At 39.1% G+C, this 20,931-nt stretch overlaps 1 non-coding gene and 3 pseudogenes across 4 annotated transcripts; 3 read left to right on the plus strand and 1 right to left on the minus strand.

Annotated features, from left to right (window-relative positions):
- Positions 1 to 186: 186 nt before the first annotated feature.
- On the plus strand, positions 187 to 278 carry TRNAS-UGA (transfer RNA serine (anticodon UGA)). The gene has a single exon. It is a non-coding gene; the product is annotated as a tRNA-Ser (tRNA).
- Positions 213 to 1,570, minus strand: LOC147932956 (photosystem II CP43 reaction center protein pseudogene; annotated as a pseudogene). Its single transcript, XR_015573719.1, has 2 exons — positions 1,492 to 1,570; positions 213 to 1,429 (listed from the first exon to the last, which is right to left on the minus strand). The product of XR_015573719.1 is annotated as a photosystem II CP43 reaction center protein pseudogene (transcript).
- Positions 1,571 to 7,639: 6,069 nt separating this feature from the next.
- On the plus strand, positions 7,640 to 8,760 carry LOC147932957 (protein Ycf2 pseudogene; annotated as a pseudogene). The gene is made up of 2 exons (XR_015573721.1): positions 7,640 to 8,610; positions 8,704 to 8,760. The product of XR_015573721.1 is annotated as a protein Ycf2 pseudogene (transcript).
- Positions 8,761 to 18,667: 9,907 nt separating this feature from the next.
- LOC104734101 (uncharacterized) lies at positions 18,668 to 20,631 on the plus strand (annotated as a pseudogene). The gene is made up of 4 exons (XR_015574939.1): positions 18,668 to 19,041; positions 19,554 to 19,694; positions 20,084 to 20,146; positions 20,339 to 20,631. The product of XR_015574939.1 is annotated as an uncharacterized LOC104734101 (transcript).
- The last annotated feature ends 300 nt before the right edge of the window (positions 20,632 to 20,931 follow it).

The raw sequence follows: 20,931 nt of genomic DNA on the forward strand, positions 1-20,931 counted from the left end.
TGAAGTTAAAGGTTCTTTTTGACTTCACAAATGGGTATACTGCATCGCGTATCTCATTTATTTATATAGATTTATAGACCTATTAAAGAGAGTCACACCCTATATCTTTCTCTACATAGTGATCGTATTAACTCACAGGGCTATGTTCTATTTGGCGAAAAAAAAATAAAATAGAAATTATCTTTCGGAGAGATGGCCGAGTGGTTGATGGCTCCGGTCTTGAAAACCGGTATAGTTCATAAAAATAACTATCGAGGGTTCGAATCCCTCTCTCTCCTTTTGTTGGATGAATATATTTTTATCTTTATTGGCTTTTTTTACTTCTTAGCATGATAAATAAAGGAGAATGGCTCGGCTGGATAGTATAGCCGAGCCAGAAAAAATTAGATTGAATTGAAAGAAACAAAGAAGACTTTTTAATATGAACCGATTTTTACTTTCCTGTTTTACCTACTACTTTAGTTAAGAGGAGTCATGGAAAGAACAGGTTCAAAATCACGATCAATTCCTTTTTCAAATCCTGCTGCCGCTGCGCGAGCCCTTCCCGCGTGCCATAAATGACCCACGAATAGGAAAAATCCTAGAACAAAATGAGAGGTAGATAACCAACTTCTCGGAGAGACATAATTGACTGCATTGATCTCAGTAGCTACGCCCCCTACAGAATTTAAGGAACCTAAAGGAGCATGAGTCATATATTCTGCCGAACGTCGTTCTTGCCAAGGTTGTATGTCTTTTTTCAACCTACTCAAGTCCAAACCGTTAGGACCCCTTAAAGGTTCTAACCAGGGAGCACGCAGATCCCAAAAACGCATTGTTTCTCCTCCAAAAATAACTTCTCCAGTCGGAGAACGCATTAAGTATTTACCTAAACCTGTAGGTCCTTGAGCAGACCCCACATTAGCTCCAAGACGTTGGTCTCTAACTAGAAAAGTAAATGCTTGAGCTTGAGAAGCTTCTGGCCCCGTCGGCCCATAAAACTCACTAGGGTAAGCGGTATTATTAAACCAGACAAAACAACAAGCAATGAAACCACAAACAGATAAAGCAGCTAAACTATAAGACAAGTAAGCCTCCCCAGACCATACAAGTGCGCGGCGAGCCCATGCAAAAGGCTTGGTTAAGATATGCCAGATTCCACCAAATATACAAATGGAACCTAACCATACATGCCCTCCAATTATATCTTCCAAATCGTCCACACTAACAATCCATCCTTCTCCCCCAAAGGGAGATTTTAGTAAATAACCAAATATAACACTTGGGCTAAGAGTCAAGTTTGTAATTTTTCTTACATCCCCCCCTCCCGGAGCCCAGGTATCATATACGCCCCCAAAATAGAGAGCCTTGAATAAGCGGATCGCGAAATCTTGGCGATCTTCTCTATCTAATGAATGGGGAGGGGGAGTCCGCTTTGAAATCGTCCGCCCTGCGCCCCGCAGTATATGATTCAACAGGAATCACACAAGGGTAGATTGATACAATCTAAACCTCTGGTAAAAAGCCCCCCGTAACCCGGCAGATTAAAGTACATTACATAGTCCGTTTTAGGGATTGGTGACTTCCCCATTCAGTGACTTTGGCACTGGATGGACGTTACCAAAATTGGTACTATCGGGTCGGGTGAATTCAATAATAGACGCCTGGCGGCATTCCAGCCTTCCTTCTCCTTTCAGGACCTATCCTAAAGAGAATACAGTACTTCTTGGTCGTGAATATCTGAATAGGGCGAACCACTCCGTGGATATCTTTACTTCGGAACAAAACAATTAGAATTAGGCTCAGTCAACTGGAATGTGTCTTATCCATTCTTATCCATATAGGGGATCTTCCAATTGAGAAGATCTATCGACCTGAGACGAAGAGAAAGGTCTATCTATTTTATTTAGTTATTCAGTTGATTCGTTATTGGAACAGAGAGCAACAACAATTTCATCCGACATGCGTATTTTTGATTTTCCAATGGATTTCCATCTTTCATTAATGGAAATTTTTTTTATGTAGTGAGTAATAGCTCCGGTTGTTCGCTGTTCAAGAATTCTTGTTTAGGCAGTTCATACCATCCATACATAGTGTTTTGATCTAAGATTTCAATTCTTCCATGTTTCAGTAGTAGCATATTGTTCCATGGAGCTAAGTGGAAGAAACAGGTGTTTCTACAACTCTACCACCCAGTCAATTCCGTTCCACTTAATCCCTATTTCATGGCCACATATCTTTCCGGCTAAGTAATGGGAAACCTTTCTCCTGTTACATTACATGAATCCTGTTTTCATTTCATCCGAGAAAAGCCATCTTTTTTTCAACAATGTCTTTGTCATTCGATCCAATAGCGTTCCGTTAGATAGGAACAGATTTGATAAATACTGATAACTCTCGGATCGAGTATTAGAACGGAAAAATCCATTAGATTTAGATAATGAACTATTGGTTCTAAGCCATCTCTGGCGCTGAATCAACAATTCGAAGTGCTTTTCTTGCGTATTCTTGATAAACCAGCGTTTATATATAGATGTAGGAGGATCCGTTTGGGAAGTAAGAAGCCCCTTTGACATCTCTTCATCTGCAAAGAATTCTCGATGTGAAAACACAAAGACAAAGGGTTGATCTTTGAATAGGAAAAAGAGTGGATCTGCGGGGTCCCAAATGAATTGGCTTATTCTAAAAAAGCCTTGTTCTTTGGAAGACCTATCTCGTCTCTGGTACTGCATGGTTCCGCTCTGCAAGAACTCCGAATCATTCTCTTGAAGCTCATACTTTTCATCATAAATGACCCGGCCAAATAGGGAAATCCCAATTCATTAGGCCTTTCGATACAATCAAATAGAAAGCCCCGAGGGCGCCATATTCTAGGAGCCCAAACTATGTGATTGAATAAATCCTCCTCTATCTGTTGCGGGTCGAGGACTCCTTCCCCTTCTTCAAACTCCGATTCGTATTTTTCATAGAGAAATCTTTGATCAACGATAGAACAAGATCCATCTTGCATCATATATAAGGGATCCCTTGGTTCGGAGCGAAAAAGCAATGTCACTCGATCATTATCAAACTGACTGCAATCTTTTTCTGTCCGTGAGGATCCCACCAAAGCGCCTTGCACTTCTAATAGGCCATGAACTAGATCCGAATCATTCTCAATGAATCCATAAGAAGTGATCCTATTTTTTTCATCGGGTACGGGTAGAGACCAAAGGTCTTGAGCGACCGATCCGGCAGAACAACTCAAAAGATAAAGAAGTATCGTGAATTTCTTCATGCTCGTTCCAAGCTCGAAGTACCATTTGTACAAATAAGAATCCCCTTCGTTACATGATTTCTTCTTCATATAGATAGATATAGGATCTATGGGGCAATTACTTATAAGTACATTTTGTGCAACAGCCCTTCCTATCTGATAGAAAAGGATCCCATGATCCTGAACCGATCTTACCTGGGATCGCAAATCCCAAGTTTGTCTATGAAGAGCAGATCTAATTGTATTAGTGTCTATAATTGATTTCTTCTGTGTAATACTAATTGATAGGGCCTCATTGGTAAGTGCTACAAGATCTCGTGCACTGGAACCCATGGTTATAGACTCGAATCCGTTAGTATGGAACATTTTCTTTTCCAAGTGAAATCCCCTAGTATAGGAAAGAGTGAAAAAGTGCTTTCGTTGTTGTGGAATAAGAAGCCTTCGTATTTTAATGCATGTATTTAATTTATTCGGGGCTATTAGAGCGGGATCCACTTTTTGGGGAATATGAGTCGAAGCAATAACAAGAATATTTCTAGTGGAACATCTTTCACAATCCCTGGAGAGCGAGTTCACCAATAGACCGAGGGCTAAGTAACTCGACTCATTCACATCAAGATCATGAATGTTTGGAATCCATATTATGCAAGGAGACATTGCTTTTGCTAATTCGAATTGAAGGGTGATATAAAATCGGTCTATTTCCGACATCATATCCATAGTTAGCGCATTCATCATAGTTAGAAGCTCCCGCTCCGTATCAAGTTCACGATCAATATCGTTACTAGCATCAATATCGTCACTATCATCAATATCGATATCATCAATAAAAAAACCTTTCGGCTTGTTATCCAGGAACTTGTTCAGAAATACTGTAATGAAAGGAACATAGGAGTTTGTCGCTAGGTATTTGACCAAATAGGATCGTCCTGTTCCTATAGAACCTATCACTAAAATACTCCTAGAGGGGGATAGGGCTAAGCGGAGCGAAAAGGGTTTTCCATGAGACGGGAAATGAAAACTATTAGCCCCACACGAAGTTTGTGAATAAGTGATTGTCTGATAATGAGCAAGGAATATCCGTCTTTCTGCTAAACAGGATGTATTGAACTCATAATTCATTAGATACTTTTTATGAATGTCAACTAAGTATCGTAAGTAAATTGTTCCCGGTTGTTCAATCATTTGATAACCAGAGTCATTCTTTGATAAATGATCACTATGAGTCAGACTCAATAGAATTTGATCAATCCTTTTTTCTGCCCTTAAGGTGGAGAACTGAACCAAGAATTCTCTTTCTTTATCATCAATCGAATCACTGTTCGCGACCCAGGATTCTATTTTATCATCAATCCAATCACCGCTCACGTTTTTTCTTTTTCTTATCAATGAATAGATCTCTTTACTTGTATGACTTAGATGTCTCGTATTTCTCGAAAAAGTGATTCGATTGATGGGATTTGGTATGATACTTATGAGATCGATGATATCGATGAAATTTTTTTTCAAATCTTTCTTCTTAGAACGTATTGATTTGACCCCATAAGCGGGATCACCACCCCATAGCATGTTGCCACCAGAACCCCGTATTTCTTCTAGACAATCTCCTAATTGTTCCAGAGCAACTAGAAAAAGATTCTTTAACCAGAAAGAATTCAGTTCAGATGTAGGATACCTATCCAGAAGTTTTCGCAACTCAATCATGTATGATGGAATCATCAAAGATTTGATCTTTTCGAACTCTGTCTGTAACTCACTATAGGCTCGGGAAACAAAGAGAAGATGTGTACGAACGATATATCCAGCAACAAGAAGAAGGAAAAGGATTGAATAGAGGACCTCACGAACATTTGGCGATCTCAGATGTGTCGATATCAATGATGACTCATTATTTCGATGAATCATTTCTTCGGACAGAAGAAGATTATGTAAAGACTTACTCGAAATCTCACTTATCAGATTCCTTTGTGGAAGACACAATTTTTTCTGAAGAATTCGCCATGATATATCTAATCCATGCATAATATCATGAAAAATGGATACAAATTTTTGACTGCTACTTAGTATCCGCAATAGGTCTGAAAAAGTATCTAAAAATATAAAATTTAGATATTTGTACCCTGTCGAAGTAAAGAACCATGGCATATATGTTTGGAATAGATTCCATTTTGAGAGAGTTGAAAAAGCACTATCTCGTTGAAAGGTTCTATCCATCTGCCCTTTGTCAACGCATTTTTTTAGGCAAAGACTCCGTTTTTTCCTCTGTAAATATTTCTCAGAACATGGAGTGTGAATCAAACCCATGTTTGAATTGAAATTGAGATACTGATGCCAGCTCTTCTCTTCTGAATCAGATAGATTCATATCTGAAAGAGTTTGACAATACGTTCTTTCAAAATTGACTCTTTGTCCCTCTATTAGAGGTGTTCCAGAAATGTCTGCAATCGAGTAAATAGCTCTACGAACTAATGGATCGGATCGAATTGGAAAATGGAAAGATTTGTACAAGTTATACCTTTCGTCACCACTTTGTGGAAAATCGTTAGATATGAATATGTTAGATACCTGTGACTCGATTGACGAAGGTGAAATAGTATCTCTCTCCAAAAAAGCATGTTTTTTTTTACCACCGCACGAAGAAAATATTTTGTTGTGAATGAACAAGATAGTGAGGAATTGTCCATACGTAAAATCAGAATTATTGAGACGGGCCTTTTCCACATAAAAAGGGAATCTTTTGTTACAATAGAAGCAGAAGTGATGTGTATTATTCAAGAATCGAAGTCGATTTGCTTTAGAAAAAGAAGATATCAATGAACTTCTCTGAAATGGTTTCACGGGATTCAGCCAATTGTCTTGATCGTGGGATACGATTGAGAAATAGGAATCCGTGTTATCAAAAGATTTCCTGCGATTCTTTCTAGTATGGAATGAGTCAATCATCCACTTTGGTATTTTATTGAACAAAAATGGTGATATTGTTCCTCCATTGATCAAGAATTTCGATTTTTGAGAAGTATTATGATCATCCAATAAAAAGGGTTTCAATTTTTTCAAATGAACGATTTGAAGACCTATTGATTCTAACAACTGATTGCAGAGTTGATCATTCGGACCTTTCAATTCATAGATGTGTATCTCAGACCTATGAATGGGGATATTCTCGAAACTCACAAAGAAAAAAGGAAGTGAGTTAGACAAAAAGAGAAGTAACTTGGACAAAAAAAGAAGTAACTTGGACAAAAAGAAACGAAGTAACTTAGACAAAAAGAAACGAAGTGACTTAGACAAATCTTTTTTATCAATAACCTCAGACCAATCAATCGAATATTGATTAATACATAATTGATCGAACACTACTTGAAAACGGCTCTTCCGCTCAGAAACGAAATGTTCCAAATGCTCCTAGAAATTCTTGCTCCCATTGGACCATTTGTATCTATATGCATTAGGATCCCGATTTATGGATCTCTCGGTTTGAGAAAGAAAAATAAGAGGATCGAACCATTTCTTCTTACTCTTTTTCAAATTCGATAAATGTTGGTTGATCGTATCTTTCATTATAGTTCTATGATTCAGAGTATCATTTCCTATCAGATCCCTTTGAATTCCATATTCGAAGTTGCGATCAGGTCTCTTCATTAAAAAGAATCGATTCAATACATTTCTTATGTACCCATAGGGACTATATTGGAATTGGATTTGAATCATATTTCGGATCAATCTATATTGATTGACTGCCTCCATTATGTTGTTGCTAGCAAATACCACTCTTTTTGGATCTTCCAAATAATTCCCGCAGGAGATCCGGACCCAATTTTTTCTGATCCTTCGATAAAAAGATTCATTTTCTTCATAAAAAATAGGAGGTAGAACCAATAAAGATTTCTTTTTCGATTCATCCCTGAAGTTGAAAACCTCCTTCAAGAATTGTCTTTGATCCAATCCGTAGGAATCAATAGAAAAGGCAAATCCCTTATGATACACCAGATCCGGCTCGGTTATTGATAGAGTGAATAGATCTGCCATTTCTTGAAATCTCTCTTCTGACTCGTGGCGTAACGTGTATCCCCCCCTCTTCCGTTCATGGAATAGATGAAATAAATCAAAAAATGGATTTTTGTTCAAGAAAAAGAAGATATCAATGAACTTCTCTGAAATGGTTTCACGGGATTCAGCGGAAGAGGGGGGGATACACGTTACGCCACGAGTCAGAAGAGAGATTTCAAGAAATGGCAGATCTATTCACTCTATCAATAACCGAGCCGGATCTGGTGTATCATAAGGGATTTGCCTTTTCTATTGATTCCTACGGATTGGATCAAAGACAATTCTTGAAGGAGGTTTTCAACTTCAGGGATGAATCGAAAAAGAAATCTTTATTGGTTCTACCTCCTATTTTTTATGAAGAAAATGAATCTTTTTATCGAAGGATCAGAAAAAATTGGGTCCGGATCTCCTGCGGGAATTATTTGGAAGATCCAAAAAGAGTGGTATTTGCTAGCAACAACATAATGGAGGCAGTCAATCAATATAGATTGATCCGAAATATGATTCAAATCCAATTCCAATATAGTCCCTATGGGTACATAAGAAATGTATTGAATCGATTCTTTTTAATGAAGAGACCTGATCGCAACTTCGAATATGGAATTCAAAGGGATCTGATAGGAAATGATACTCTGAATCATAGAACTATAATGAAAGATACGATCAACCAACATTTATCGAATTTGAAAAAGAGTCAGAAGAAATGGTTCGATCCTCTTATTTTTCTTTCTCAAACCGAGAGATCCATAAATCGGGATCCTAATGCATATAGATACAAATGGTCCAATGGGAGCAAGAATTTCCAGGAGCATTTGGAACATTTCGTTTCTGAGCGGAAGAGCCGTTTTCAAGTAGTGTTCGATCAATTATGTATTAATCAATATTCGATTGATTGGTCTGAGGTTATTGATAAAAAAGATTTGTCTAAGTCACTTCGTTTCTTTTTGTCTAAGTTACTTCGTTTCTTTTTGTCCAAGTTACTTCTTTTTTTGTCCAAGTTACTTCTCTTTTTGTCTAACTCACTTCCTTTTTTCTTTGTGAGTTTCGAGAATATCCCCATTCATAGGTCTGAGATACACATCTATGAATTGAAAGGTCCGAATGATCAACTCTGCAATCAGTTGTTAGAATCAATAGGTCTTCAAATCGTTCATTTGAAAAAATTGAAACCCTTTTTATTGGATGATCATAATACTTCTCAAAAATCGAAATTCTTGATCAATGGAGGAACAATATCACCATTTTTGTTCAATAAAATACCAAAGTGGATGATTGACTCATTCCGCAGGAAATCTTTTGATAACACGGATTCCTATTTCTCAATCGTATCCCACGATTTTTTTTTATTCTTTTTATTGAAAATAAAAAGAAATTTTAATTTAATAATTTAATTTACCTCTTTGGATATTTGTAAACAGAATCAACAACCTATTCTATTTACAAACGTATTTTCCAAAATTTTTAATTTTCAATAATAATAATGAGACTTATTAGAATTAAGCTAGAATTTGAGACCAAGTTTTATGTCAAGTTCAAAAAACCTAAACTTCCTTTTTTTCGCAACACTCCTTAAAAAAAGTTTCTATTAAACTAAAAGAATAAGGGGAAGGAAGAAAGCGAATCGATGTGCTAATTCCCCATCCTCAAATTAGTCCTTCCCAAGGATTGTTGTCTCAATGAATAATTGTAGGAGTTAAATCTTGATAGAATTAAAAAACTACAAAAAAAAATCCCGAATTTTATGATTTCTGGGATTAAACAAAAGGATTCGCAAATAAAAGCGCTAATGCTACAACCAGGCCATAAATTGTTAAAGCTTCCATAAAAGCCAAACTAAGCAATAAAGTACCTCGGATTTTTCCTTCTGCCTCAGGTTGTCTCGCGATACCTTCGACAGCTTGACCCGCAGCTGTACCTTGACCAAATCCAGGTCCAATAGAAGCAAGCCCAACAGCCAACCCAGCAGCAATAACCGAAGCAGCAGAAACCAGTGGATTCATGATAAGTTCCTCACACCAAAATAAAGAAATAGTTAATGATACAATCATCAAATGACTTAGGACGTAATTCTAATTAAGTAATCGCTAAGATTCATCAAGCCAAAATAACCAAAAACTAGAATTGAAATAATATAATAAAATGAGTGAATCATAAGAATTACTTTAATAGTAGTTCCTATTCACGGGATTTTTAAAAATCCATAATATAGATATACGACTTTTTTATGCCATTTATTTTTTGTGAACCATTCTTTGAATTCTTCATTCTTTTTTTATCGTTTTTTCAGCCAATTCACAGATAAAAAGGAAGAATTTATAATCGAATCCCTATCTAAATAGAAATTCACAAAAGTATGTAGAGCAGATTCAAATTATATAGATCTTTAACTCATATATACCTAGGCAATATCAAATATCACATATACAAGTGTTTCTTACATAACGTAAACCAACTATTCTATAATTAATTGGGCTAACCTAAAAAAGAATATTTGAAAAAAAAATCGTTAATGATGACCTTCCATAGATTCACCTATATAAGCCGCAGCTAAAGTGGCAAAAATGAGAGCTTGAATCCCACTTGTAAATAATCCAAGGAACATGACAGGTATAGGAACCACTAAAGGTACTAAAGAAACAAGAACAACAACGACTAATTCATCGGCTAATATATTTCCGAAAAGTCGAAAACTAAGTGATAGGGGTTTTGTAAAATCTTCTAAGATGTTAATGGGTAAAAGAATTGGGGTTGGTTGAATGTATTTACTGAAATACCCTAATCCTTTTTTGCTAAGCCCCGCATAAAAATAGGCTACTGATGTGAGTAAAGCTAAAGCAACCGTCGTATTTATATCTCCTCGCCTCTGGTTCCCAAGTCTGCTCCTCAACACCATCATAGTCCCAAAGGACTCTCATCAAAAGAATCTTCTTCTTCCGAAGTTCCTTGATCCTCCTCCCGAGAACCCTCACTGGTCTCGCCTCCAAGGTCATGTTAGGCTGAAGATCTTCAGGAATCTTAGCAAAACCCTGATCATCCACACGGAGATACTTCCGCAACATAGACACATGTAAAACCTTGTGGAATGCACGCATAACCTTAGGCAACTCCAGCCTATATGCTACCGGTCCCACCCGCTCAATCACTCTGAACAGACCCATATACCTTGGACTCAAATTAGTCTATGTCAATGACCTGTTCAGACCATGCAACATGGCCATCTTGAGGTACACTCTGTTTCCCACCTGAAACTCAAGATCTCTCCTCCTCCTATCAGCATAACTCCTCTGCCTATCCTAAACTTCCTTCATGTTCAGCTTGAGAATCTGAATCTTCTTTGAGGTCTCCTGAACAAAACTAGCACCATACATGCTCCTCTCCCCCACCTGAGTCCAGCATAACGGTGTACGACATGGCCTCCCATACAAAGCCTCATAAAGAGTCATCTTGATACTCGCCTGATAACTGTTGTTGTAAGCATACTCTACCAGGTTCAGGTGATCTGCCCAATGGCCACCCCAATCCAACACACACATCCTCAGCAAATCCTCCAGCGTCTGATATGTCCTCTCTGACTGTCCATCTGTCTAGGGATGATAAGCTATAATCATGTGCACCTTAGTGCCCATCTCCGCCTGAAATGCCTTCCAGAACACTGAAGTGAACTTAGAATCCCTATCAGACACAATACTCGCCGGCACCCCATGCAACCTGAATATCTCCTTCACATACTTCTTAGCCAAGACCGCTGCTCCATCAGTCTTCTTAATGGCCAGATAATGTGCTGACTTAGTCAACCAGTCCACAATGACCCAAATAACATCCAATGTTCGAGACAATGGCAAACCTACCACTAAGTCCATTGTGATCATATCCTACTTCCATTCTGGAATGGGCAAACTCTTCAGTAATCCGCCTGGAACCTGATGCTCAGCATTCACTAGCTGACACACATCGCACCTCGCGACCCAACTAGCTACATCCTTCTTCATCTGGACCCAGTGATAGTACCTCTTGAGATCACGGTACATCTTAGTCGCTCCTGGATGAATAGAGAACATGCTCGCATGAGCCTCTCTCAAGATCTCCTGCCTCAACTCCTCATCCTTGGGCACACATATCCGCCCGTGCATCAGAGTAGCACCATTAGCTGAGACCTGATACTCTGAATCAGCATCCTCAGAGGCAATCACCAGCCCAAAATCCTTCTCCTGAGCCAACCGCACCCTGCTAAGAAGGTATGCTCTATCAGCCGTCTCCAAACCCAACGACTCCTGAGAAACAGCACACAAACTCAACGCACTGATCTCTCCTACCAGAGACTCCATCTCCTGCTCCTGAGTCGAAGCTACCCTCTTCCGACTCAAAGCATCTGCAACCAAGTTAGCCTTTCCAGGGTGATAAGCTATCTCCAAATCATAATCCGCCACCAACTCCATCCACCGCCTCTGCCTCAAGTTAGCTCAGGATGAGTGAATATATACTTCAGGCGCTAATGATCTGTAAACACTTATACTTAAGGGCAAAAACTACAGCAACCATCTCCAAATCATGTGTAGGATAGTTGTCCTCATACTTCCACAACTGCCGCGAAGCATAGGCAATCACCTGCCCATGCTGCATCAACACACACCTCAAACCAACTCTAGATGCATCTGTATAAACCATATAGGGTTCACCCTGCTCAGGCAAAGCCAACACTGGCGTAGTAGTCAACATCTTCTTAAGGCTTGCAAAGACCTGCAAAAATCTCCTGTAGTATCCTGCCAAACCAAGGAAACTCCTGATCTCTGTGGCATTCTGCGGTTTAGGCCAATCCCTGATAGCCTGAATCTTCTCCGGATCTACAGAAACCCCCTCTGCAAAACAATATGACCCACAAAACCCATCTCACGCTGCCAAAAACTGCACTTTCTCAACTTAGCAAACAACTTCTGCTCCTGCAACTTCTCCAGAACTGCTCTCAAATGCACTGCATGCTCCTCAGGACTCTTAGAATAAACCAGGATGTCATCGATGAAAATTATGACAGACACGTCCAGAAACTCCTGAAACATGCTATTCATCAATCTCATAAACGTTGTTGACACGTTAGTCAACCCAAAAGGCATCAACACTTACTCATAATGCCCATACCTCGTCCTGAATGCAGTCTTCTTCACAGCTGCCTCATCTATCGGTATCTGATGATAACCCGACGCCAGATCTATCTTGGAGAACCAAGTAGCACCTCTCAACTGATCCAACAACTCATCGATCCTGGGAAGAGGGTACTTGTTCTTCATAGTGACCCGGTTCAAACCCCGATAATCAATACACAAGCGGAAACTCTCATCTTTCTTCTTAACGAATAACATCGGCGCTCCCTATGGTGATACACTAGGACAGATGAATCCCTTGCTCAACAAATCCTCTAGCTGCTTCTTCAGCTCTGCCATCTCTGCTAGAGCCATACTGTAAGGAGCCTTGGATAACGGCGTCGTCCCTGGTTCCAGTTCAATCGTGAAAGGATCAGACCAAGATGGTGGTAATCCCTACAACGACTAGAACACGCCCTCCTGGACGCTCAAACTCCACTCTACCCCGATGGCAATTTAGATGTACCATATGCCGATGCAACCAATCCATCCCAAGAATAACATCATACAACTCCACTGGACTGATAAGCAAATCCGCTGGCCACGACTCTCCTGTGATCTGAATATCAACTCCCTTAGCTCATCCAATGACACTCAGAAACTTGCCTCCCGCAACTCTGACAACTCTTGTACGCTCCACGGGATCTCCCCGGATGTCAGCACTCTCTGCACACTCCGGAGTAATGAAGCTATGAGAAGCTCCAGAACCAAACATAACATGGGACTTAAACCCGCCTACCAAAAGGGTCCCTACACAAACCTCATGTGTTGAGAACCTAACACTTTATCACAGGAAAATAAAAAATTTGAACCTACTGAAATTCACAAAGTTAAGTACCAGAAATTATACTTGTGATCGCTCTGGCACTGGTTCCACCAGGCTCGACTGTCGTGTACACCCGTGGCGCCTGCTCAACTCCAGGCTGCACCATATACTGCACCGCTACCATTGCCATCTGCTGCAACTTGGGACACTTGGGCTTGATGTGCCCAGGCTCCCTGCAATGATAACACACACGAACCGCTGCTGTCGGAGCACTCCTCTGGGGACACCTAGCTACCTTGTGATCCATGCTCCCACAACCAAAGCACTCGGAACCACTCGGTCTCTGTGTAGCCTCCCACTTCCTCTTGGTTACCTGCGCAGGCATGCCGTCCTTACTAGAACCTCTATGATGATGATCCTTCCTAGGCTGCACTGCTGGACTAACCGTCACTACCTGTGCCCGGATATCTGAAACAAGATCTTTTGTGTGTGGTGTGGGATATGATGATAGAGATGATAAATGATGAACAGGTGGATGCAAGGTGTTTCAATTACCCTTATGTAGTTGTAGCATAAAGGATGTCAAACCATAATGAGTGTGATGCAAGCAATCAGGATGTGAACACTTATCTAAGTTAAGCCAAATATGATGAATGATTTTGACTAACAACCCTAATACACTAATGAAATGCAGAATGTGAAAACTACTAAGGCAAGATACTAAATGAAAAGTGAACAATGTAAACAAAAGCTGTAATGAAACTAAACAAGAGCAAGTACTATACTAATGCAAGATAAGTAATGAACATGATTAAACAGAAATGAAATGGATGCAACAGGAACGAAACTAGAATGAGACAGAAAATGAAACAGAGCAGATGCAGAGCATGAACAACAAGAACACTGGATGATGCTCGAGCAAGCACTCGATCGGGTGCTCGATCGAGTACTAGGTCGAGTGGACAAATACGAGAAACAGAGCACACCAAAGAAAACAGAGCAAGACAAAAGCAAATCAAACAGCAAGCGAATAACAGGATTTAAACAGGGAAATCAATAGACAAAGAAGGTCCTAAGGATGAATTCATGGGCTGGACTCAAGCTATGGTCATCTAAGTTGGTCAACAAACCTCAATCAAACATGTGCTATCTCTAGACAATGATCTCCTAATACATGTTAATCCACTCCCATGGCAATAACAATCAAGCTTAGATACTCCTAAACTAGTTCTCACTCAGCAAAGAACATATAAAATCAGGCAATAAACAACCAGATCATTTATGTCAAAAATCAAACAAAACATCTAATCTCTTAGCCTGCTTAATGATAATCTCTAGATCTAGCCTTATCTAGACTCTTAGACATTGTTGTGATGCTAAGAAGCTTAAGATCTAACCTTACCCTCTCAGATATAAGGATATCATAGAGCATATCTAGCCTAGAAGAGATCTATAACAAACAAGCTTGACCAACCTAAGCAACCACAACTCTAATCCAGCCTAACACAATCCTCAAGATCCTAGCACACTACTCACAATCACTAAACATGATGAACACAATCATAAACCTAGAAATCAATGAAACTTGCATGATTAGATAGATGAGATAGAGATCTACAATATTGAAGAAGAAATCAAACTCAAATTCTCAATACTTAGAAAGTTATGGAAACAACAAGTATCAAAGATTTCTTGAGACAAAATGTAGAAGTGGCTATTGATCTAAAGAAAGCAAAAATAGATAAATCCCAAAAGGGTAAAAACTAGGTTTTTCTCTTGTTTCTGACTCTCTCTCTCACTTAGTCTGACTTGTAGGCGGCCATGAGGTACAAGGGACTTATATAGAAAAGTGGGGAAGCCCTAAAATGGCTAGATGACAAAATAGAGAGGCGGCTAGGTCAACTCGACCATGTGCTTGGTCGAGTGCCTGGTCGAGTTGACCTCTCTTCTGCTTCTTCCGTCCGGTCGAGTCCTTCTCCGCACACGGTTGAGTGTCTGGTCGAGTGGGCGATCGAGTGGACTTGCGGACCTTGATTCTTCAGCTCTAACTCCCTTGTTTTCTTCACTTGATAGCTCCAATCCTCTTCAGCATTCCTTCCATGCTCCTTGGGATCCAAAATCACATGTTTATGCAAGAAACTATGCAAATGCAATGCAAATCTACTCTAATGCATAAACAGTCCTAAAGCTATACAATGATGGCCAAACTAGATAGAAAATCATGCAAAAGATGTGAATAAATAAGGTAAAACAAGGTAAAATATATGAACATCAATATCTGTTGCAGTCTCAACCAGCTCTGCACGCTTAGTATAACTCCATCCTCCAACAGAAAATAGTTCGATCACTCATATCCCCAAGTCGGTCAATCCAGACACAAGACCGGTCAATCCCTTACAACCTAACGACGAGAGACCGATCAATCCGGATTCAAGACCGATCAATTTGCCAGATGCTTCTACGCAACCTCAACAGGTTGGACCGATCGATCCGTCAGATGCTTCTAAGCAACCTCATGATATTGGACAACTTGATCCGGATTCTAGTCTGATCGACCCTTTGATGAACTCCTCTGACAATCAAGGAATGGATACAGATCCTGCTCTTGATGATCTTGGCCGTGGAAAATGAACAAAACTGCAGTCCGTACTTCTTGAACCGTATGTTACATATTCTGGTACACAACTTGATAAACCCCCTCACGTGTCATCCCTTTCTCAGCAATTTTCCTCAAGTAAGTGTCTCTATCCTCTCTCTGATTATGTATCACTTGATCGCTTATCTCATCCGCAACAGCTGTTTTTCGCCTCCATCAGTGCCAATTTTGAACATGTTTCCTTTCAAGAGGCAATGCGTGATCCACATTGGCATAATGCTGTTGACAATGAGGTTGGAGCACTTGAGGAGAATCAGACTTGGGGCACTACAACATTGCTAGAAGAGAAACTGCTATTGGTTGCAAATGGGTTTTTCGTATTAAATATAACTCGGATGGTTCTATTGAACGGTTCAAAGTTAGACTTGTTGCACTTGGGTATCGTCAAAAGGAAGGAACTGAATATACTGAACTTTTTGCTCCCGTTGTAAAGATGACTACAATTTGTACTTTGTTGAAAGTTGCTGCTGCAAATGATTGGGAGTTATTTCAAATGGACGTGCATAGTGTTTTTTTACATGGTGATTTAGAGGAAGAGATATACATGAAGCTTCCTCCTGGTGTAACCGCAACAGAACCTAATCAATTATGCAAACTCGAAAAGTCACTCTATGGGCTCAAACAAGCTCCACGGTGCTGGTTCGCAAAGCTTTCAACTGCCCTTTTAGCGTTTGGTTTTCAATCCAACTACCTGATACGTCTCTCTTTACATACATCAAAGGCAGTTCTTGTCTATATGTTCTGATCTATGTGGATGATTTTATTTTTGGAGGTAACGATGCGGCCTTAACAACATCGTTTAAGGAGTATATGAGTGAGTGCTTTCATATGAAGGATTTAGGTCCTCTGAATTTTTTCTTGGGATGAAGTGTCCAGAGGCAAACAGGGAATCTATATCTTTCAACGCAAATATATGTTGGATATCATCTCTGAATGCGGCCTGTTTGGTGCTCAACCTATTGATACTCCTATGGAACAAAACCACGCTCTCGCTAAAGATGATGGTGTGTTGTACTCTAATCCATCTCGGTATCGTCGGTTGGTTGGTCATTTGGTCTACTTAGCGCTTACTCGTCCAGACCTTAGCTACGTTGTTCATCTCTTGGCACAATTTCTTGTCGAACCTCGAAAGCGTCACTAGGAAGCGGCTGTTAGAGTTGTTCGGTAGTTAAAAGGAACTTGTGGGTAAGGCATCTTGTTTAGCAAGGATTCAAATCTTCACCTTGATGCCTATTGCGATTCTGACTACAATTCATTTCCAAAGACGCGTTGCTCTTTGTCTGGTTATGTTGTTCTACTCGGCAAATCTCCTATTTGCTGGAAAACCAAGAAGCAGAAAATGGTCTCCATGTCTTCTACTAAAGCTAAGTATAGAGCCATGGCTTTCACCTACCAGGAAATCAAATGGCTGAAGGTGTTACTTCTCCTGTTTCAAGTTCCTCATCCATAACCCATCACTTTTCATTTTGATAATAAAGCTGCTCTTTATATCGCAGCAAATCTCGTGTTTCACGAACGAACGAAACACATAGAAAAGATTGTCATTTTGTTCGGGATGGTATTAAAGAGAGCATTCTGTCTACTAAACACGTTCGTACTACAGAGCAGTAGGCTGATTTCTTAACCAAGGCCCTTGGACGTCAACAGTTTTAGTATTTACTTCGTAAAATGGGTTTTCAAGATTTTCACTTCCCATCTTGAGGGGGAGTATTAGGCGGTGGATTGTTATTATGGGTTTAGGGCCTAAGAAAACGATCTAGAAGATACGAAAAACCACAAGAATGGAAGATTTACATTATTTATGTCATAGACTTGTGTATATATATATCTGTAATATCTTTATTCACACAATAACACAACACAAACACAACACAATATTCAGAGCAATCCTAGTTTAGCAGTTCCCCTTTATCGCTCCATAGCTGATGACGACAATGATACAACTTCTTATGTCCCAGACAGCCAAACACATCTCTATCTGCTTTCTCTAAGAAATCTAAATCCAAATATGTGCCTCTAATTCATCATCTAATGAAGTCTCAAAAATATTCTCTAGTTTCTTCGACCAATGAAATTAAGCGTAACCGACTTGTCTGTTCACTTTACCGTGCCAGGCTCGTCTCTCCTTGATTTTGCCTCTGGATAATGTCTTTCCATTGATAATTTTTTCTATATGAAAATTCTTTTTATTTGTACGGGAATTGTAGGACTTGGCTTATGAATCAATGATTGAAGTAAAGAGGATTGAATATCTCGATGAGAACCCCTTCATAAGGGCATACAAGATGAGAACCCCTTCTGAGAATTTAGACATTGAAGGCTTCTCACAATTTTTCCCATCCTAATTACTTATCTATCATTTAATTAATCCCTCGTCTCAGCCATAACAAGAGAGTGAATTTTATATGTGAAGAGTGTCAAACCGATTTGTGTTTGAATTTTTCTGAACTTAATTATATATACTGGATGTCATTTCCTAGTTTTATTAAGCAGAATATAATATTTAACATGTGAAACATAGAAAAATAAACAATAAAGAAATGACAACGCACACAAAATGTCGACAGATCGAAATGTCTGGTAGTGCCGACAGTACTTTTAAAAAAAAAGTTATTTAATTGTTGTTTCTACTAGCTGTGGAAATTAAATATGAACTATAGGGTTGTAATTCGTAAAACTTGTTTATAAGGCCATCATTAATGGGGCAACAGTTGGGGTGTTCCAAGCCCATTTAAATTATAAAAAAATTGAATAGTAGTTTTAAATCATATTTTTGGATCTTGAAGTAGAACAGTTTTTGAGCTCAGTTCTATGATATGTGGCATAACGTGAGTCGCTGTGTTTTTTTGCAACTGAGATTTTTTTTTTCATTTCTCTTCCTCTTCCAAATCGATTTCTTCAACCTCGCCGTAGAAACACCAAAATCTTCCGATTAAAACACCAAAATCGCCAATACTCCTCCCCGAGAGATGAAGCATAAGAAGAAGAGCAAGAAACGAGCTGAACCTGAACCCGAGTTACCGTCTACGCCCGATTCTGGTAAATTTTACAGCTTTACATGGTTGAGGATAAAGCTCTGGAAGAGTCTAGTTAGAGAGTCTGTTACTTACTTAGAGAGCGATTCGGATTCCTCATGGGACAAATTCGTAGGTGCCTTTTTGAATTCACTAGTCTTCGTCGCTGCAATCACTGTTGCAACGTTCGTTCTCGTCCTTCTCTTTTACCTCAGATGTGTTAAATTCTTGAAATTTTACATGGGTTTCTCAGCTTTCATCGTTTTAGGGAACTTAGGTGGAGAAATCTTAGTTTTATTGATCGATCATTTTAGATTCCCGATTGATTGCATCACGTTTCTGATACTTTTATTCAATTTCTCCGTCATTGGTGTCTTCGCTGTGTTCATGTCCAAGTTTTCGATTTTGGTCACTCAAGGCTACTTGGTTTGGATTGGTGTTTTGGTTGCTTACTCCTTCACGTTATTGCCTGAATGGACTACTTGGGTTCTTCTCGTAGCTTTGGCACTTTATGATATTGCTGCTGTGCTTTTACTTGTTGGTCTGTTACGTCTTCTTGTTGAAATGGCTATATCTAGAGACGAAGATATCCCGGCTTTGGTTTACGAAGCACGCCCTGTGATTCGAAATGATTCACGTTTGATTCACAATTGTAATTGTTGTTTGTATAACAACTTATAAGTTGTAATGAAGGCAGAATAGAGACAGGAATCTAGCTAATGGTGCGATTGCGAATCTTGTGGATGAAGTTGGTGGAGCGCTTGTACAAATCCAAGGCTTACCTCCTTGTGTTCCTGTGGACATGTCTATTGCATTCCTTTCTAAAGCCAAGCTCGGTGTATGTCTCCTCAACTCCCTTTTTTTGTTTATTTGACCACTGCTGAAGAGTGTCATAGAAATGGGATTAGAGAGAGAGAGAGAGAGAGAGAGAGATATGATTTTGAAATGGAAATGATATTTTTCAGGAGGAGTTGGAGGTAACTTCGAGATTGTTAGGCGAGAGAGAGCGAGCGGAATTATGTCAAGATTGATAAAGAGTCTGTTACTTACTCATTCTAGTGGAATTATGTCCCAAGAGTCATCTATGCTCGCATTAAACACCATGTATCATGTTAGGAATTGCTTTTCTTTGTACGGTTGTGCTTGCCGTGGCAGATCTCTCAGAGATACAGATCAGAAAGTCACTAGATGAATCATTGATATGTTTTTTTGTTGTTGTGTGTGCAGCTCATAGAATCACAGGTTTCAACTATTCATACTGCCGTAGTGGTTTCAAGTGGCTTGGACTTGGTATGTCTTGTCTTACCGTGAAATGTTGAAGAATTTGATTTCTATCTTTTAGTCTAGTGGTAGCAATAGATCCCATAAACCACTTAGGGGATAATAACACACAATGGAAGTCCTGAGATCACTTTGCATGGATAACAGACTTATGGACTGTATTGTATGTTACTTATTTGTCATTGATTGTGTTAATCGTAGATTGTTGATGACTTGGATGATGAAGAAGAAGATGAAGGTCCCAGTAATCTATGAGGACAAGGACAGTGATGAAGAAGAAGGAGAAGGAAAAGAGGAAGCAATGGAGACAGATGAAGAGGCAGACAACTCAGCCGATGAAGCAGCTGATGGTGTGAATGATTTTGAAGGATTTGACGACATGAGCGATTGAGAAGGCTCCTGAAAACAAAAGTTTTGTTTTTCTTTTTTTACATTTTATGTACAATGTTTTTTTGTAAATCTTTATTCTAAGAACACCAAAATTAGTTCCTCTATTTTTTTTACCTATGATCTTAACAACTGATCTTACATTATTTTCTCTATATATTTAATCTAAGAACACAAAAAAAGTTTCCCCATTGGTGTTTTTAGATTAAATATTAGATCGTGGCCTAACGAACTATTAGATCGTGGCCAAATTAAGATACATTTATTTAGTTTATTATTAATTATTTTAGTATGGACTGTGAAAATTAAAAATGAGTAATAGGGTTTCCAAAAATGACACAGACCAATCAGTTTAAAACATGATAGCGTAGTACACCTAATTTGTTTCACCTTTTTCCCTTTTATAA

Source organism: Camelina sativa, chromosome 12 (assembly GCF_030686135.1).
Source record: "Camelina sativa cultivar CO46 ecotype springtype chromosome 12, ASM3068613v1".
Classification (NCBI taxonomy): Eukaryota; Viridiplantae; Streptophyta; class Magnoliopsida; order Brassicales; family Brassicaceae; genus Camelina; species Camelina sativa.